Below are 19,791 nucleotides of genomic sequence, written 5' to 3'. Positions count from 1 at the left end.
ATGAACCCTCCTTTATAAGACAGCCTGGTTGCTGTCAACTTCTGATAAAAATATACAATGCTGAGAGTATTTACAGTATACTACTTTTTTTAACTTTTCCTAAAATTCACTCTGTCAACATTAATAGTGGTACTTGACGGGAGTTTTGCTTTAGAAAAGGTTGTTCTTGTTTAAGTTATAGGCTGGTTGAAATACTTAAGGGATATCTTGGAAATGTTATATAAAAATGATTAAACTCAAGCTGTGGACTGTAAAAATTATAGCTTTATAGGCCACATGCCTGCCTACCCTTCAATCACTGTCAAAGTGATAATTTCTACAATAATATGTTTCTTTTATTGTGAGATTCTAAACATCCAGTGCTGTTTAAACATTAAACTGAATTGTTTATGTTAGAGCTGTACTCAGCGTGTCATACATCAGGCCACCGTAATCTCTCATGGAATGTAAAATTCTGTCATGAATCATGGCTTGTATATCGGAAATTACTGTAATTTTGATTGGAAATTACAGGGCTCTTGAAATGTTTCTAATTATGATAGAATGTTAGAGCCGCTTCAAACCTGTGTGCTTCTTCAGATGTCTTCATTTACATGCCAAGACTATGCATTAAGGAGAAATGTCCTGGTCTCACTTTACCCCACACCCACCCACCCTGCACATTCTTGTTTTGGCTCTTCACTCTACTGATGATGAGGAGCTCATATTTAAATGTATATTATTTTGCTTTTCTGATCCTACATCTTTTCTGACCTATCCAGTTTATCAAGAATAACAGACTATGTTTTTACCAGGCCAAACACTTTCCCCAAATTTCCCAAGATAGATACGCAGAGAAACTAAACATGTATTATTCTATTTAGGGTCAGCCTTAAGCAAACAAAAATAAATATTAAAACTTTCTGATAACTGTCATGTAGGTGCTGGTCATCTGTCATTTAATCTACCCCCCCTTTCCCTTCTGACTACATAGCTCCTTAGCAACCCCTTTGCTACCTTCTTGTTTTCAAAAGATATCCAAAATTCTCCCCACCTGGGCTGAGTTACTCATTTTGAACCTATTCAGACAGTGGCTGCTATGGGTTGATGATGTCATGTGAGTGATATTTTGGGAGGTTTTAAATATCATTGCTCTTTGAACCCCTGTCCTATGAAGCTCCCCATGAGTCTCTTTCAACAATGTCCATTGGCAGCTTTTATGTGTCTGCCATGATGGTGGTTCCCAAAAACCCTAACACTCTTAGCTAACCTCCTTAGCTTGAGAGAGAATCCAAGGGGCTGGTTGATGGCTATGGGGTCCAGCAAACGGTTAACTTCATTCCTTCAGATGGTTATTCCTAACTCCTGATTTACTATAACTCCCTTATTTGTAGTTTTCTCTTAGTTATTCAATTTAGATGTTAGCAGTACCCTCTTTATGAAAATAGGGAGCAATATTGATGGTTATTTAAAAACAGGACAGTACAAAAAGTGTATGTATCATTAAAAGAGGAAATAGGACAAGGGAAAGTAATCATTGACTTCTGTTTCCTGCCATGGTTTTTGTAAAAGCAGAAAACCCCCCAAACTAGCAAACAAACCAAAGTAAGTAAGTAAATGAATAAATAATCAGTCTTCAGGCTTTATCATGATCAAAATTCCTAACTTCTACAAGACTTATTTACACCTTTTAGATGTGTGCCAAAGCATGTCAGAATGAGGCAGAGGTCCCTGAAAATGGAGCATGGATAAAGAGGGAAGCACTTAGTCACTTCTGTCTCAGCCCGTCCTCTCCATCTGCGTCTGTGTCTTGCCCTGATTCTCCAAGTTGACTTACCATCCATTACGTTTTTTGTGCTAGACCTCATTGTGCAATACACGTATATTAATCTAGTTTTCATTCTCAGAATAACCCTGTGAGCTAGTGTTGGTTTCCTCATTGTATACACCCGAGGGTCACTTGACTAATAGATAAGAGAGCCAACCCCCAATTCTCGGCATCTGCCCTCCTATGTTGGTTTCTCCTCAGGCTTCCAGGAAGCGTCAGTACTGAAGTTATATACCCTGCTCCAGGAAAGAGGAATTGGGGATACTGCACTAATTGATGTTGGAAACAGTGGTGGCTTTCCTTTCTTCATTGACTTATTCATGGGACACGGGTTCTTACTAACATATAAGGCTCTTGGAGTCTCTGCTTTTTCTTGCCTAGGGGAGACGTTGTAGGGCACTCAGGAGGCTGTGGTCCAGTCTGTGTCTCTGGTATGATAATATTGCAAAATTGTGTAACCTGTTTGAGCCCAAGATTCTTTTAACATGGGAGAAGGTCACAAGCTATCATGTATACAGAAAAACTTTTAAATTATACAGCCCTATACACAAATGGCTAATACCATAATGTGTCAAGCAAGAGGCTTAGCCCTGTACAAGAGACTTTTATTATCTCTTCATATATCTCAAATACCTTTCATTTTAAAAGGTAAAGCTTTAGGTCATTACCCTGAATTACAGGCAGAGTAATTATTTTAAAGTTACTATAGTTCCAGAATGTTATGGAACCAGACACATCATAGTTGTGCTATGCAGTGAGTAATGCACAAAATATTTTCAGTAAAAGAAACCAACTCTGTAGATTCCACCATTTCACATGTATTATATTATCTCTTCTCTTTGATGGGTAATAGAAATGAGATTGTTTTTAACTCTAATAGGAATGCGTGAATAAAATATGCATGTACAAACTGAAGGTAGGCTACCTTTTGTGCTTGGATAGGAAAGCAGGCTAATGCAAACTTTAAAAAGATGATATGCTTTAAACATAATGTGAATAGCTACAAATGAATACACTTTATATTCTGGGTATTTAAATAAGCAGCAGTTTTTTCAAGTGAATCATATTGGAATTTTATCAAACATTTAGTCTGATAACATTCAAATAATTATGAGAGCAGAATTCGCTAATTTTACTGTTTTAAAAAAAATAGTTGATTTGGGTAATAACCATTACAGTATCAAGGTTCAGTTACTGTTCATTGGTTATAGTGTTTTCATATGGGAGATGGAAATGGAATTTTTTCTTTAATGGTGGCAGATGTTGGAATCTAATTTTATTCCACAGCAAACCCCCTGAGAGCTCTGAGACTTAAGGTGTATGTCCAGCAAGGGGACATTAGCAGCGCTGTAGGCCTTGCTTTGTACATCGGATTGTTACATTGATTTTCATGTTGGCAGAGGTGGAGCTTGCAGATACAGTAATGCAGTAAGAGTGAAGGGCTTTTACAGAGCGGCACTGTATCTCCACTTGTGTTTAGAAAATGATTTCTCTCGTGCTTTATTGAACAGGGTATTTCTTTCAGGTAAAGCTACTAGATGATGAAAATTGTATTTGACTGAACATGCTTTCAATATAATCTTTTATATAATCGCAACCCACCAGTCCTCCAGAGTTAGAGGGCTCTGTGGCTGCTACAACTTCAGCTGGTTGATAGGTGTGGTTTTTAAAAAGTAGAAAAAGAGGGAGGATTCTGCCTCTCTGAAGATAGCACAACCAGTTAAAGAGATGAAGTAATTTAAAGACTTTCACTTTCTTCCATCTCCTTTTGTGATATTTTTATCATTGACATTGGAGACCTCTAGGATGAGAGAGGAAAGGGAGGGGGGAAGAAAGAGAAAAGAAAACTTTAGTGCCCCTTGGGTTCGTAGGTGAAAAAAAAAATCGTCTTTTTGACCTCTGGATTTGACCATTCTTAGATGGTGATTGGAATTCTTAAATAGAAGTAAGATATATCATAAAATGGATTGGAAGTAGGTTTAAAAATGTAATTTTCATTGCTGGGAATAGGAATCTGTAGTGATAAAATCCAGGGAAAAAAATCATGGAACTGTGATTGCATTCTGTATTCTAGCATATGAGTGAAAACATCTTTTCTTTGGTTAGAATTAAATTACACTTCATAGAAACTACACTTTGAAGCTCTATGCTGATTCATTCTTTTGGAATGTTCATGTGACAGACTGCTACAACGTGATTGCACCTGTGTAGTCTCCGATTTAAGATGCACAGGAGGCCCCTGATGATTTGAGAATCATGGTTTCTGTTATTTCTGGTGCCACACCCTTTTCTAGCAGTCTGTGGGAAGAGCTTCACATTGTGTCCTATTCGTAGCACTTTCTCTTGGCAAATAGAGTTTGTTTTTTCCCCACCAGTGTCTGAGGAGAAAACAGCCTCTTTACACGTTCTCCTTCTCGTGCTTTATTTTATTTATTATTTACTCTTTACTGGGTAGAGGAGACTCTGGGGAGATACAACTTAGGTTTCCCTACAACTTAGGTTTCCCTGGAGGAGGAAGGGACAAGAGGAGTACTTACAGGAGAGCGGGGAGAAAAGTAAGACACTCAGGGTGCAGCCATCTCAGCCATCTGCTGTGGCCCTGTTTGACACACATTTTTGGCAGCCCCTCCTGTGATGCATTCTTGAGTAAAAAGGATATGGAGTTCCATTGGTCTCCTATTTAAGGTGTTCTGTGCTAGCCGGTCGCTAAAAGTCTCTTCTAAATATCGGGAATCCATATTGGATTTAGTTGCAGACCTCTTTTTATATCTCTATCTAGTTGTTTGCTATAAACAGGACTATTGGAATTAATGACTTTAATAAATACATAATAAATACATAAATATGGACATACTCGAACAGTTAAGGTACATGATTGTATGTCATATGATGTAAGCTAGTTAAATTGTGCATTTGAATATGAGCCCTTTTCACATTTTTACATTATAAAAACAATCATGTTTTAGTAAATCTGGGGTTTGATCAAGGAGGTCCAGTATTATCGTACGGAGTACTTACTTAGTTGCTCATTGTATTTTTGGCTAAAAAAGTCACATAAAGGAGTGATTCCCCCCCCCCCCCAGACACTTGATGTTACCTATTTAAACAAGTTGGACAGAAGATTTTTGGCTATCTTATTGCCTCTTTCAAATCATTTAAGTTTCACTCTTTTCCCCTAAATTAAAAATCAGTTAACTAGAGTCATGTAAATACATTTTACTCATTGACCCACTTAATAAGTTAACTGTTACGAATATAGTCATAACTCATTAAGCCCAGTTTCTCCATCTTTAGAAAATGTCATAAGAAAATTTTAGACAAGATTTGAAAAGAATCAATTTATAAATATTGGGCCAACTCTTTAAAGAAGATCATGATGTGAGGAAGTCCAAGGACGGTCCCCACAGGCGTGGTCTACTTTAAAGCAGGTCAGTGTGTACTCACTAAAGCATGAGTGTACCAATTCTGTATTTGTAGACTGCATTACTAGAGGCCACCTTTTGTCTTAAAATGTTTAGTATAAGTTGAAAAGTGTGGGCTAAGAATATTTTGTGCAAGTTCCTCTTTTTGGACGCTCCTCTATAATCAGCTTTCGACAGTTGAAGAGTTAGCACTTTAAGGACAGGATCAGCTAGCTACAAAATGGGAGTAGGGAAGAGACTAAACCACTGGGGTTTAACTCTTAATAGGCATTAATCTTCAAACTGAATGTCATTCAATTAAACTTAGCACATAACGATAATACTGATACAATCCTTTAATAAGGACCAACTTAAAAGACAAAGAGTTTTCTCAGAAGTTTCAACAGTTGTCTTTTATGTTTTTGGTAGTAAAGGTAGGTTTTATTTTAGCTTTAGCTCCTTTTTCCCTTGTATGAGAAATGAAAATAAAGGCCCTGTGAAATGAATGAGCTATGAAAATGCATTTATGCAAAATGACAATAGAAAAATAGCTCTGAAAGAAACTGCACCATTAAAATTTCACATCAATAAAAGGTGCTCAGAGAGGGATAGAAGAACTTACGTTGGTAATACGAACCTAATGTAGATTTTTTTCTGCCCTTCCAAAAGAATACCTTTAGTATATTAAAAGGAACCTTTGAGATTACTCATTTTTTTAACTATAGTTAAGCTTTTACACATTCAGTTCTTTTGCATGACAAAATGACACAGCTAAATCATAGACCATCCATTAAAAATATATATAGTACATACTTTAGAGATTAGTAGAAATATAGCCATTCTAGAATTTATCATGAAATACCTTGTAAAAACAGAAGCTCCAGACTGCTTGTGGAGTTGCCATACAATTGTTAAACTGATGAAGTTGTCTTCTTTCTAAGTCTTAATCTAATTCTGCTGTATGTTAATAGAGAATCTGTTTTCCTTTGATTTCTTGATTCAACAATTCCAGTTGTCTTTGTGTATTTTTTTTTTTTTTTAATAATTCCCTCTTCAACCAGTGTGCTTGAGGAATTGGGTTTAAACACACTGTTTCATAAACTGCCAGCCTCCTCGGCCGCCTCGGTGCCTCTGATTCTGCAAATCAGATCATAGGCAGCATGCTGTCATATAATAAGGTGTCTGATCCTTATTACCAGTTTGTTGATGCACAGACTCCTTCAAATTGACCATTGCAACACATGGTTTCCCCTGAAACTAGCTGTGATAATTAGCGTGGTTCTAATGAGACAGAATGTCACTGATCTTGTGCTGAACTGTCGAGTATCCATGCTACGGATGGGAACTGTCAGAGCCTGCCATCTGTGACAGCGCTTGGCATATTCCAGCGGCAAGGTAGAGCATGCTCAATAGAGTGTTTTCAAACAAATGGCCCTTTTCTTGATGAGGGCTCTGTGTTCTGTTCCACTGGAAGAATGTTTGCCCCAACTTTGCCCTACGCTAAATCCATTTTGAGATCCAAATGCAAATCAATACTTAAATCTCTGTTAGGTGTTCCATAAGAAAAGAATCTTTTGTTTAGCAGGTGAATTTTAAGTGGCATTTCTACCTCCCCCCCGCCTTTTTTTGGCCTCTCCTAATTGCCCCATGTTGTCAGTTAACAGTAAAGCCGTCATTTAAGATACTTTACCCCAATTTTAAAATTGCCTTGTTTAAAAGAGATTTGCTGGGACGTTGGGATGGCTCGTGGTGATAAAGCAGTCTAATTTAACAGAGAGAAAGGGGAAACGAGAGAAATAGTTTCAAATGTGTATAGGAATACACAAGTTGAATAGAAGAATTAAAATGGACAGGAGAGTTAGAGCTGTAGACTCCAGAGAGAAGGAGAGATTTTTTGCTGGAGTAAAAGTCCAGCGCTGCTTATCATTCCAAAATATGCTTTGTTGCTTTTTATTTCCTCCTCTCTGGCAGACCACACAGGGCTTGTTCTGAAGAACATTTTCACTAATCTGATCAGGCAGCCAAATACGCCGGGAAAACTGCTTTAATGATCCCACTAATTACCTCAAGTCAATATGAACTGTATTATTAGACTGAGGGAAAATATTCCATTAGGTCTCCCCCTTGGGAGTTTCTCCGCTTTGTGATGTCACTGAAGCCTTCACCCTCTCGCTTGTAATTAATTTTATTTACACACGCAGGCACGCACAAGGTCACACCTGCACAACCGGCGCTGGCCAGGGAGCTTGTGGCACTCGGGCTTAATCAGATCTGTCATAATTACCATTCTGCATGTTTCTGACACACGCTGTGAAATATTTCAATTTAACTGCCGCTACCAGCACAACCAGATGTAGTGCGAGTGTGGCTGCATTGGAAATATTATTCCTCAGGATAAACTCTCTCCTCCTTCCCTCCCCCTCCCCCTTTACAGCTAATGTGGCACAGAAGCTGATGTATCCTGTAAATCTTGAATGCAGCGCTAGATTGATAACAGGCGATTAGACAGTTTAACCACAAACAGCTTGTTCATTTTTCACAAATGAAAACCACATGTGGTGTAACTAAAATTTCAGGCCCTTTAAAAAAAAAAAAAAGAGTTGGGGTATGTATATGTGTGTGTGTTGACGATGTACTTAAATAAAAGTAAAATGCAATGAAAAGAAGTTGTGTCTAGAAAAATGGAGTTTCCATGTTATTTTATCAAAATCTTCATTAAATCCCTTTTTCCCACTTGCACCAAAATTCGAATAGGAAAAAGATTGTATTTTCCATTGGGCTTTCCATTTTTTCTGTAAGGTGTTTTTTTTGTTTGTTTGTTTGTTTTGGTTTTTGTATTTTATGTTTGTTTGGTTTTTTTTAAATGGGAAGGATACTAGCCTTTTGAGCTACGCCTTTTTATTTTTTCGGTGTTAAACCTTTCATTGGAACATACATTTTGAAAGAATTTCTACGGTTGAGCGTATGTAGTTTTTTAAAAGACAGTTTACCTTATTATTATTACTATTTTTTTTTAAGTGGGAAGTCGTTAGTGTAGGCTTTACGGTCATATCTCAGACAATCCAAAGACAATCAAGAAATTTATTTCATACAGAAATTTATGGATTTGCAGAATCATTTTGAAAGGTAGAGTCGAAAACCAGTGAATTCTGTTTCTGTAGAAATATTGGTGATAACCTGGCAGAAAGTGCAGGCATAGTAGGTAATCATATAAGACCAAAGTTATCACCAGATTCAGAAGAATCCAGCAATAAAAACATTAAGGTATTGGAGCCATAAGAAGGCAAATAAGCTGGTGAGAAACTGAAATTAAGAGAGGAGAAGGAAATAGGAGCAGTGCTGATTTAGACTCATACCTCTGGAGAAGGTTCACAACAATCCATATTAGAGAACATTTAAAACATAGAGGTAGCCTATTTAAATGTCTTTTAATGCCAAATAAAATACATTCTTTTTATCTTTGTTTTACGTTTTACTTTGTCATAACTTCAGTTATGAATCTCACTTGGAAGCCTCTTAGGATTCTGTGATGATTCCTGTTATCTAATTGATAAGAGGTGCCATTTCCGATAGAATAGTGGGTGTCCCCCCTTTTGTTCCCTTATTTTATCCATCTTCCTTCTTCCTTAGTTATTTTTCTTACCTTTAAAAAAAATCTTTACAGTTTTTCACTGGAACTTGCTTCCTTCTTACCCTGGCTATTTTCTGTGTGTTTTGCGTTTGCTCCATAATATCTTCCAACTTTGAAATCCAGTATTTCTAAACGGTCTCTTCATACTTTCTTCTGGCCTAACTATTACTTGAGAGGGGGGAAAAAAAGTATTTGCATTTTAGTTAGAACCAATTTTCCATCTCCGCTGCTAAGCAGCTCACATGGTTAATACCAAATCATTAGGTCAGTTTCTTCACAGTGTTAATCTGCCTTTATAGTCATTTTGCGAGATGCAGTCCTTGTGGAAGATTTGTTTCAATCCCCACATGATCTATCTGGCACAACATCATTTCCCATGGAGTGTTTAACAGAGGTGAAAGCACCCATTACTGATTAGTGAGATCAACCAATGCTTCTACAGTCACTTGCATTTTAGGATGGGTTTAGGAAGGAAGAAAAGTAGAGGCTGAACAATACAGCTGGTGACTTCATTGCTACTTGCTTCGATAACCCTGAAGTTTTTGCACAGCTACTTCAAGATATGTGAGTGATAAGCCAGTGTGCAACTTGAATCACATTTTGCAGTCACTGGTAGAGCTTGCCACTTACAGGAACTTTGACTTGTTCCTTTACGAATGTAACATTTCATTTACCACCTGAAAAACCTTCCCTAGTTTTCCCTGTTTGTGAACTTTAGTTTTTGTGTGAGGATTTCTTTGTGCCTAGCACACCTGTTGACACAAAAGGGAACAGGAAAGAGAGCAAAGAGTTGTTGAGAGATGCTGTGATATGTATGGAATTTGAGAATATTCAGTATTTTGGGTGTGAGGGAAGAACATGTCTTTCCATTCAATGTAGATTACAGGAACCCCATTGTTAAAGGAAAACATAATTAATTTTCATTATGGACCCTGCTCAGCCCCTGTCTCAAAAAAGGACAGTTTTCATGTATCTGTTGTTAGTAAGTCACAGTTGAAGATTGAGTAGAAATACAGTTCACGAACTTTATCCTGCCCCCACTCTGTTCACCTTCCTCAGACATTCTGCAGTTACTCTTCTTCATTGCTTTCATCCTCATGAAAATGTACAGGAAGGAGAACTGGTTCCTTTTAATATTCTGTCCTGTTTTCTTGTGGACCCACTGTCTGCATTTTTCATCATCATGGTTGAATTCATCAGTATCGCATTCAGTGTAGCTCATGGTTTTATTCTGAGCTGAAAGGAATGAGAGGGCATGGTTCCTGATTATCTACGTCAGATAGAAATAGTGTTCATTTGCAAACTAACAGATGGCTTATATAACTTGTACATAAAATTCATCTTTCAGAGAAAGCACTGAGGATTGCAGTGTTAGGCTCAGTTCCACTGCTGCTGAGCTGTGTAGCCCCAGGCAAGTTACTTAACCTCTCAGGCTTTGAACTTCCCTTTCAGGAAGGAAAAATAGGTTGGGTCAGATTATGTCTCCTGTCCCTTGCAGTTCCAGATTCTGTGAGTTTGTTGCTGAAACAGGCGCACAAGTGTGAAAAAGGGTGCTGTTTTCATTGAAGGTACTGCCAACAGGTGTGTTAGCCTGGGAATGAGTCACAGAGGAGGTGAGATTTTGAATAATGGAAGGGCTCAGTTCGGGGGAACGAAGTGCTTTTTTGGGGTCTGTGGCCAAAAAGGATTGTTCATGAATGTCATATAGTGAGAAGAATGGAATTGTTTGGAATCCATTGTATGAACTCCGTGTTTTATAGTGTGAGATGAGCTCAAGATTGATATAATCTCATCCAAGACTGGCTATTAGAAAACTGGAAGATCTTCCTCTTATTATCAAGGACCTAGCAGAGTCAGTAGAGTGTAGAGATGAGATGAGCTCAGTTTGTTTGGGGAGTGGGCTTGGCTTAGTATGGGTAGTGGTTGCCAACACGATATGACTTGACGTTTGCTGAAGAGTTTCCTCCTTTAAACGTATATTTTTAACTGATGCCTAAAAGTCTAACTTCTCTGCCCCTGCCCTTCTCTCTCTCTCTTTGGTGTGATATAAGTTCTTCTGGGAAAAATAGCACAGTCAAGAGGACAAAATGTACTCAGTCCATGAGAAATCGCAGGTTTAGAAGACGTTTAGTGAAATAGGGAGTAAACAAGGAAAAAGGGGCAGGGAATGACAGCTGATCTGAGGGCATAGCTTGAAGCCCACATTTGCAAATTCATAAATTGGTGCCTGTAGCATTTAATAGCTGCTGAGGGGTGCCCATCCCCAAATGTCTATTTTAAATGTTTACCCATTTTACTTATGGTACCAACAGGAGTGCTACTTGTCATGGGTGCTACTTAGCTGATTCATTGATGGAGTATTTGGTAGTTTATATGAAATGCAGATTAGGTAAAAATAAATTACTTTCAGTGAGGTCAAAGAAGTGAAGGCTGTAAATAAAATATACATTCACAAACAGACAAATGCTGTTAGGAAACCCAGCTCAGTCCATGCCAAGCTGTTACTGTCTAAATTGCCTTTTTTCTTGCTGGATTGCAATTAATTTTTGCTTGTGTGTTTGCAGATTGGGGGAAGGGTAGCAGCCTAATGGGTAATAATTTTATTTTAGTATTTTGATTAAAGAGACTAAATAACTTGGACCCTGGCTAACCATAAGGACTCTAAAGCCTTATCCATCAAGCATATTTCTAGACAGAAAGTTATATTTATATTTCTGGATAAATTTAGCATTCAGTTACATACAGTATAAAGTTATGAGACAGTTACATGCTCAGTTATTTTCTACCTATTCTCCCTACCCCCCACCTTTTACTATCTTTCCTTCTCACTTTCTTTTTTTTAATTTATTGGGGAATATTGGGGAACTGTGTGTTTCTCCAGGGCCCATCTGCTCCAAGTCGTTGTCCTTCAATCTAGTTATGGAGGGCGCAGCTCACTGGCCCATGTGGGAATCGAACTGGCAACCATATTGTTCAGAGCTCGCGCTCTAACCAGCTGAGCCATCCGGCTGCCCCTCTTTTCTTTCTTTATTCCTCTATTTGACTAGCTTCATTCCGCCGTGTCCTCAAATCTTAAAGGCAAATACTTTATAACCTTTGTTCTTTTAAAAAGTGGTAAAAGGGACCTTTTTTAAAAAGGGCAAAGACCATTATTTCATTACTCTGGTTTCCTAGTATTTGCATAGCTTCCCCCTCCTCACCCATCCCCAATAGCATGCCCATGCCACTATTCCATTCCTTTCTCTGTCTCCATCCCATACCTGCCTGGCTTATCCCCTTCTATTTGGGAATGCAGGTCTTTTTAGGAAAGCTTGTTAGTGTTCCTCTCCTGGCACATAGATATTTCTCAGAGGATACTCTGCTAGTATTCTTTAACTTGATAGTCATTTTTCTGAATATTTTTCTGAGTTTGTAAAATGACCAAGAAAAAAACAGTGATGTATATATGTACTGGTGTGATTGTCAATCAAAAAATTTTAAGTTGGATAACTGTTGTTTTATGACTGAAATCTCATCCAGAACTGAAATGTATATATCAGATAAAAATCTTCCCCCATTTTGATTGACTTCAAGATTGGGTGGGGGCAGGGCCTTCTCATCAACACCCCACCTTCATGAACACAGCCAGGGTACTGCTGAAACACTCCTGATGGAAACCTGGGACACTGTCTGGGAACAATTGTACTAGTGACTACCTGCTTCCCTCCAACTCATCGCTAAGAGGCATAGTTCTTTAGTGGCCAAACACAGCCCCACAAGAAGCATGATAAGGAAATCTGTTTTGAATCTATCAATGCCAAAGTTTTCTAGCCTACTAGGTGCTTTTATATAAGGTAGTTCTGGAAAAATGTTTGAAATACGTAAATATTTACATTCAGTATATATATGTATCTATATGTACACATACGTATGGAGTGGCACCCTATTCAAGATTTCTTAATCTATGCCCCCCAGGGGATCCATGAATTTGGATAGAAAAAAAAATTTCATTAACATATTACTGAAATTTGACATTTTATTCAATTATCAATATAGGAAACAAATCACAATAGTGTTAGCAATACCGATGAATTTATCACCAATAAAAATCACAAATATTTTCATATATTAAGTTATACAGTATCTCAAAATATTATTGTTCCTCATCACTATAAAATTACAGTAGTTATTAGATCTGTTGCTAGATCTTATTTAGTATGTTAATAAAGAAGCACGTATATTACTGTATCACAAATTTTTGATAATTGTATTTCTTAATCAATTTGATAATTGGTTTCTTCATAATCTTATGTATTTTATTTCAGGCACATAAAAACATTATTCTGGGAAAGTGTCATCCATGGGCTTTACCAGGTTGCTAGAGAGTCCATGACACAAAAAAGATGACATCAGTGATTAGATAAATTTTTGTATAGGAAAAGTAATTATGTTTTTTAAATACTTAGCTGAGGAATTCTTGACCTTACCTAGGAAACATTTGTTTGTTATTTATTACTTTTCAGTATGCTTCTTTTCCAAGCTCCCTTCACTCCCCGAGCACGTACGCAGGGGTTATGAGCATTGCAATAACATTTAGAACGACAACCAAAACCAAACCTTATGCGCAGTCTTTTCTTCTTCAACGTTCTAATGCCACATAAAGTGCAGGATTTTGTGAGAGACTGCCTTTGACCTTAGACTAGAATTTTTTTTTTGCCCATTGAACGACACCTTTAATATCAACTTACGCCTGAAGTTGAAGCTGTTCTTACTTTGCTGGACAGTGTGTTTTGGGAGAAATGGCTCCCCATGTATCTGTCCTCAAATCTCCTGGTACCCTGCACACAGTGAGTGGCCCTTAGATGACAGTGTAATTGTTTGTAGAAGGATGGAATGATTCAAAAGCAGAACTTCATCTGCTCACAATTGTGCCCTTACAAAAGGCAGCACATTCCTCAGGGAGTCCAGGTGAGAGGAGAGGGGGCTCTGAGCTCAGAAAGGCAGAGTCTGGTCAGATGCCACTGCTGTTCTCCTGTTCTCCCCCACCCTGGGGTCCTCTCTGAGCTTGCTTCCCCCACCCTCTCTGGTATAAAACAGGATCAGTGGTTGTGAGGAGTAACTGAGATGGCCCACGCAGAGAGCCCCAGCCTCCCTTGTCTCCTTTCACTGGTAAAATTATAAACTGGCCATTGTCAGTGGGATCCACCTGATCTCTCCAGAAGTATTTATGTGTTTTGTTTTGTTTTAAATGCCTACTTGTGAATCATAAGATGTGATCCCTCAGTTAAGCCCTGATTCGTAGCTTTGCATAATGGATAAAATGATATGGTTTTTGGCTACAAAATAGGTGTTAGTTTATTAGCAAAATCATAAGCAACTTGGGAGTTCATAATGACCCAATTGATTGTTCCTCTTAGGATGTGACTCCCATAACTTTTACAATCCCAACTTACCTTTCTCTAGTTTTAATTTTTTTTTTGTTTTGTTATTTCTCCTAGACTATCATAGAGGGGAGATTTAACATTTTAATTCCCAGACGCTAAATATGCATAATTGGGTGTATAGCTCATTTTAGGAGCTATCTGCAATGTTGAAAAGTTTTATATAAATCAATTAAAATGCAGTGGCAGAAATATGTGTTGAAAATAGCATGGTAGTAAATCATTTTTCTAAGCAAACAAACCACTGTATCAGATAAATCATCACCTAAACATTATTCATTTTGTAAGTACATATTTTTACAGTTTTTTCACACATGGCATGTATGGGTATTCAGCCACGTGTTTTTCTTGGTGAGCTTCATAATTTTGAACAGAAAAAGAAATATTGTAAAATTTAATAATGATTTTAGGATGCGGCATGATAAGAAATTTGCTTCATAACATTACAGGATAAGAGCACATACATATTTGGGTTGAGGGGTTTGGAAAAAGAGAAGTTTCCCATTAAGCTGCTTCTTTAAATAATCAAATGTATTTGCCTGTGATACACACCTTCAGTAGTGTTTCCCTGCCTCCTTAAAGCTAGTAAGCTGAGCTCACTTTGCATCTCAGTTCTTGAAATGCAACATCTTTATGAATACTGTAAGTAAGTCATTGGACTTTGCTACCATACATGATGCCCTCAAGAATTTCAGAGGGGTATACGGTTTCTTGCCACTAAATGGCCCAAATTGTGCCATTTTTATGTCTTTCTCTGTCCGTTCCCTCCCCCGTCTCCCCAATTTCCTGCCCCTTCAGTGTGTTGCAAGAAATCCTTTGCTACAATTTTACATTCATTCATTGAAGTGTGAGCCTCAGTGTGGCTCCAGCTCCTTGGGTGAAGGAAAGTGAAGAGTATGCCATTCAGAGGGCTATTTGTGTTGACATTTGTTTATGATAAATGTAACTCAGCACAGATGGGGATGGACTGGAATAAAGAAACCCATCACTGTTAGTTGTGGAGGAAATGCTGAGGCCCTGAACCAGAGCAGTTAGAATGGAAAGGAAGTAACAAATTCAAGAGACATCCTAAAGGGGTGCAATGGACAGGAATTCATGATTGTTCACTTATAGAGGAAACAGACAAGAAAAATCAGATTTTTAATTTAATCTCTTTGCTAGTTTTTAATTTAAAAAAACAACAACAGTGCATAGCCACTATAGAAAAAAATTAAATTATTTTAAATTTGCAAGCATAAGGAAGAATATAAAAATATACATAATTCAAGTTAACTAGAGATAGCCTGATTTATGTTCTTTATATAACACACACACACATAGGTATATAATATATGTATGTATATAAATATATCTCAAAGATGGGTAAAGGGATTCATGTAATCTTAAACCTCTATATTTCCCTATCGGGAAATTCCATAGGCTAAATTAGACATGTATACATATCTATGTGAGTATATGCATATATATCTTATATTCATTCATTCATATTATACATACCTTTGAGTTCCCTATTAAGATATATTTAAGTTATAGTCAACTTTTGCTATCACAAATAATGCTAATGTGTACATTATTATAATTAAATGTTTGTATACATCTTTATTGATCATTTCCTTAGGATGAATTCTCAGAAGTAGAATTATTGGATCAAAAAAGGCATTTGTGTTTTAAAGGTGATTGCTAGACATTTCTGCATTCAACATTTTCACATTGCCCTTCAGAAAGATTATACCAATTTATACCTCAAATAACAGCCTTACAGCACAGGTGACTGAGTGGGTGGTGATGCTATTAATTGAGTTAAACTACATAGGAGGAAAATCTAGTTTGTGGGAGGAAAATACTGGGTTCAGGTTGGGATATGGTAACTGAATTATTTTTATTAACTCCCTAGATATTCAAATTCCTTTAGATTATCTTTGTGATAATGATAACAATACTAAAACTAATAATAGCTGACATCCATCACACTGGGTGCTAAGCCCCTTGCACTTAATTCTCATAACCTTATTGCTGGTGGTAAAATTACCCCCATTTTATAGAAGAGAAAATTGAAGTCTGGAGCACTTGAGTTATTTGACCAAGGTTACAGGGCTAGTAAGTAGTACAACAGGAATTCAAATTAATACCCAGGTTTTCTTAACAAATACATCTTAGAAGTACAGTATATATAGGGGATGAGGTCACAGTAAGCTGTATTCTCAGGAATTTATAGTAAAGAGCAATAGCAGAAAAGTGGTAGGCATAGTCAGTTAGAAAGTAACTGGTCTACCTAGTTTTCCTAGTATATTGCTAATTCTCCCCACTTTAAATATTGCCCATTCTTCAAAGCCAAGCCAACTAAGGTCACTCTTCATCAGTAAAGACTTTCTTGACCATCCCAGCACATTTCTTTTTCCTCTCCCTCCACTTGGGTCCCATTTGATGCCTGCCCACCACTGACCTTTATCACATATTGCCTTATGCCAGTAGGTGTTTTTGAATATCAAATCTTCCCCAGTATTCTGTGAGTCATCTAAGGCAAATACTTTCAGTTAAGTTCATCAGCTCTTTTTGTAGTCACTGGGCCGAATATAGTCTATATTATTTGTACCAGCCTCAATCCTGTGAAATTAATCCTATTGTTATCTGTACTTTGTAGAGGAGGATCTAAGTCTCAGAAGGGTAATTCACTCAAGTTCACATACATAAATACCTATACAGGATATAACCCTTTATTGGTATACTGAGGTGATTGAGCATGACTTGAAGGAGAATTAGTATTTGGATGGGCAGGAAAAAAAGGAGAAAGGGCTTTCCTGCTAGAACAGTGGAATGGAGACCAGAATATGAGGGAATATGGGGTAACAGCTAATAAATAGTCCCGTGAATTAGGACATGAGTGTGACTGGGGGGGGGCCTTTAGTGCAGCTCTGGCGGGTGTGGACTTTTTCTCTGCCGTGGGAAGCCTTTGAAGGTCATTTTGAGCAGTAGGATATCTTTGGGCAATTTAACAGCAGAAGACCAGAACAATGATTTTCATAGCATCCTTTTTCCAAGGGCATCTCAAAGATGGCTAAGGGGATTCAAGAAAGCTTGATTAAACCTGTATGTTTACCTATCGGGAAGTTCCATATAGGCTAAATCAGACATCGTATTTATGTGCTTTTTGTAGGAATCACAACTCTATATGATAGCAGTTGTTCTCTCATTCCTCACCAAAGCTCTAGTCATCACTGGTGTACTTATATTAAGAAAGGAAAAGGAATGAGGGCTTAGAAGTTCTTTTGTTCAGAAGTCAAAATAATTGTCCATGGGAAGTAATTAAAAAGACTGGTGCTTAAGAACCTAATTCAAGGTAAAGGTGCCCCAGTACTGAGAAGTCAGTGGTGAGCAGAATGGAAAGAAAACAATCTTTATGTGATAGAAGCAGAGGCTAAAATTGATGAAAAGTATTATAGCATGAACCTTGGGAGGGAGTATTGAGTTTTCCAGTGACACTAGCTATGAACAATGAGGAGAGAGTAAAAATTTAAGTAAATTTTTAAGGCAGAGTATATAAATGTTAAATAGGAGTCAAATCATATCACTGACATTTATGTAATGTCAAAAAGACATCTTAGATCAAGGGGAAAAAACATAAGCAATTCTTTTGCAGAGTCAGGTACTGTTATCAGACTGATAAGCCAGAATTTTATTAATTTTGGTTAAGCTTTGAAGAAACCATCTTGAAAGCAGACTTGAAGTACATGAAAAAAATAAACTTTTAAATTAGATATTTTCAAAAGCAAATGTTTTAAAAATAAAATTGAGGCTATTTTTGAAATTCTCTATTTTAGTCAAATTAAGAGATCATCTTTTTGCTAGCTAGTTTTAATAAGTTGTTTAGGATTTCATGCTTTTATCTTCATTTCTCCTGCATGCCCCTTCTCAGATTCTCCCTCCTGAAAATTCTCTTTAAAATGTGAGATCACCTTGCCTGACCTTTTTAAGTGAAAAACATTTTTATCTACTCTGGCCAGAATGTCATCTGATTGTTATAGACCAAACAATCTATAGCAAAAAAAAAAAAAAACAAAAAAAACCCACACACCATATTTATGTGTTCCCTAAAGTCAGTGGCTATGAGAAGGTAGAAAAGGGGTGAACAAAAAAAATATAAAAAAAAACCCAATTATTTTCAACTTTTTGCTTGATTAATTTTTAAACAAAATTGAAAAATAAATGATTTACTAAGGATTCTTAATATGCCTTTTAAATTCACTAAATTTTAATGGGAACTTGCCCCCAGATTGTATAAACTTTTTTTTTTTTTAAATAATAACAAACTTCCAGAAACTCGGCTATATGTGTTTAACCTCTTAAAGACAAAATGGCAAAAATTTACAAATGAGAAATTTATAGATAGCTTTTTTATGTCCTCTTAAGCACAATATGGAAACCCACAGGTTTTGGGCTAAGATATTTAGTGCCTTAAACTGTAGAGTCTGGAGAGAGTTTAAAAGAGAAATAGTTTAGAAGTTTAAAAATAGTCATAATTTAAGAGTATCTTTTTATTTTTATGTTTAGCATATACAAGTATCATAAGCCACACCTTGAAAATAAATATATTTGGGAATATATATTTAAAACCCATCTTTAAGTAAAATGGATGTGATATGATACTGTTAGAGTGGAAAATGCATATCCTGGTACGTCTCTGTTCAACTTTATTTCCCATGTTTTCTTTAATAAGACCAATGTTAACTTAGCAGGAAAAGTTATCCGCAGACCTGCTGAGATTCTGTTCACTCTACACAATGCAGATGTTATTAAACTGGGGAGATAGATTAATGTATTTCCTGCTAATTCCATAGAGGAGAACATGTATCTTTATTGATGTTAATGGGCAGCCTCTCATTATGTTATAGAATAATCTGCTGTAGCAAAGGCTTTTCTTCTAAAGAACTTCATAACATTTAAAGGTTAATATGCGAGGTAAAGAACAATATCTTAAGATAAGCGTTTTTATTACAGGACCTGATGGGGTGGTTTTTATTAAATTACATGATGATTTGAATGGGGAAGAAGAAAAAGTGCATCGCTTCTTGCCCTCAACTTTAATGCCTTTAATCAAATAATGATCTTCTGGAAAATAGTTAATTTTAAGCATTTGGAAAGATCAATACCACTTTGCCACCAAAAAATGGCCTAGATGATGAAATTTGATGTATTTAAAGTATCATTTCACCCTTCTAACCTAGTAAATAATTTAAAATGCTTTTAGTGTTGCTTTGCCACTATTTTGTTTCTCACTGTTTAAAGTGTTATGATTATTCTCGACAAAAGGTTAGAAGTTGCTTTGTGAAGCACCCAGGTCTGGGGTTGGTTGTACTTCCATTAGGCCTCTCTGTGTTGGAGCCCTGGAAAAAGTAGTATTATTTAATGCCATATTTGAGGTAGAGTGTAGATGAAGCATGGAAAGTATGAAAATGCAACCCTTTGGAATGTTAAAGGGATTGTTTAAAACATTATTAGTCACTTTGTATCTTTTGTGGTATCTTTAAACCTTTA

General features: G+C 36.8%; 1 protein-coding gene across 7 annotated transcripts in view; it reads left to right on the top strand.

The window, feature by feature from the left end:
• The window catches only part of SATB1 (SATB homeobox 1), a 98,369-nt gene that overhangs the window by 67,245 nt on the left and 11,333 nt on the right, over nucleotides 1-19,791 (top strand). The window lies entirely within an intron of this gene.

This window comes from Rhinolophus hipposideros (genome assembly GCF_964194185.1).
Source record: "Rhinolophus hipposideros genome assembly, chromosome: 14".
NCBI lineage: Eukaryota > Metazoa > Chordata > Mammalia > Chiroptera > Rhinolophidae > Rhinolophus > Rhinolophus hipposideros.
Note: the sequence above shows the minus strand (reverse complement) of the source record. Positions and strands in the feature narration are given on the sequence as shown.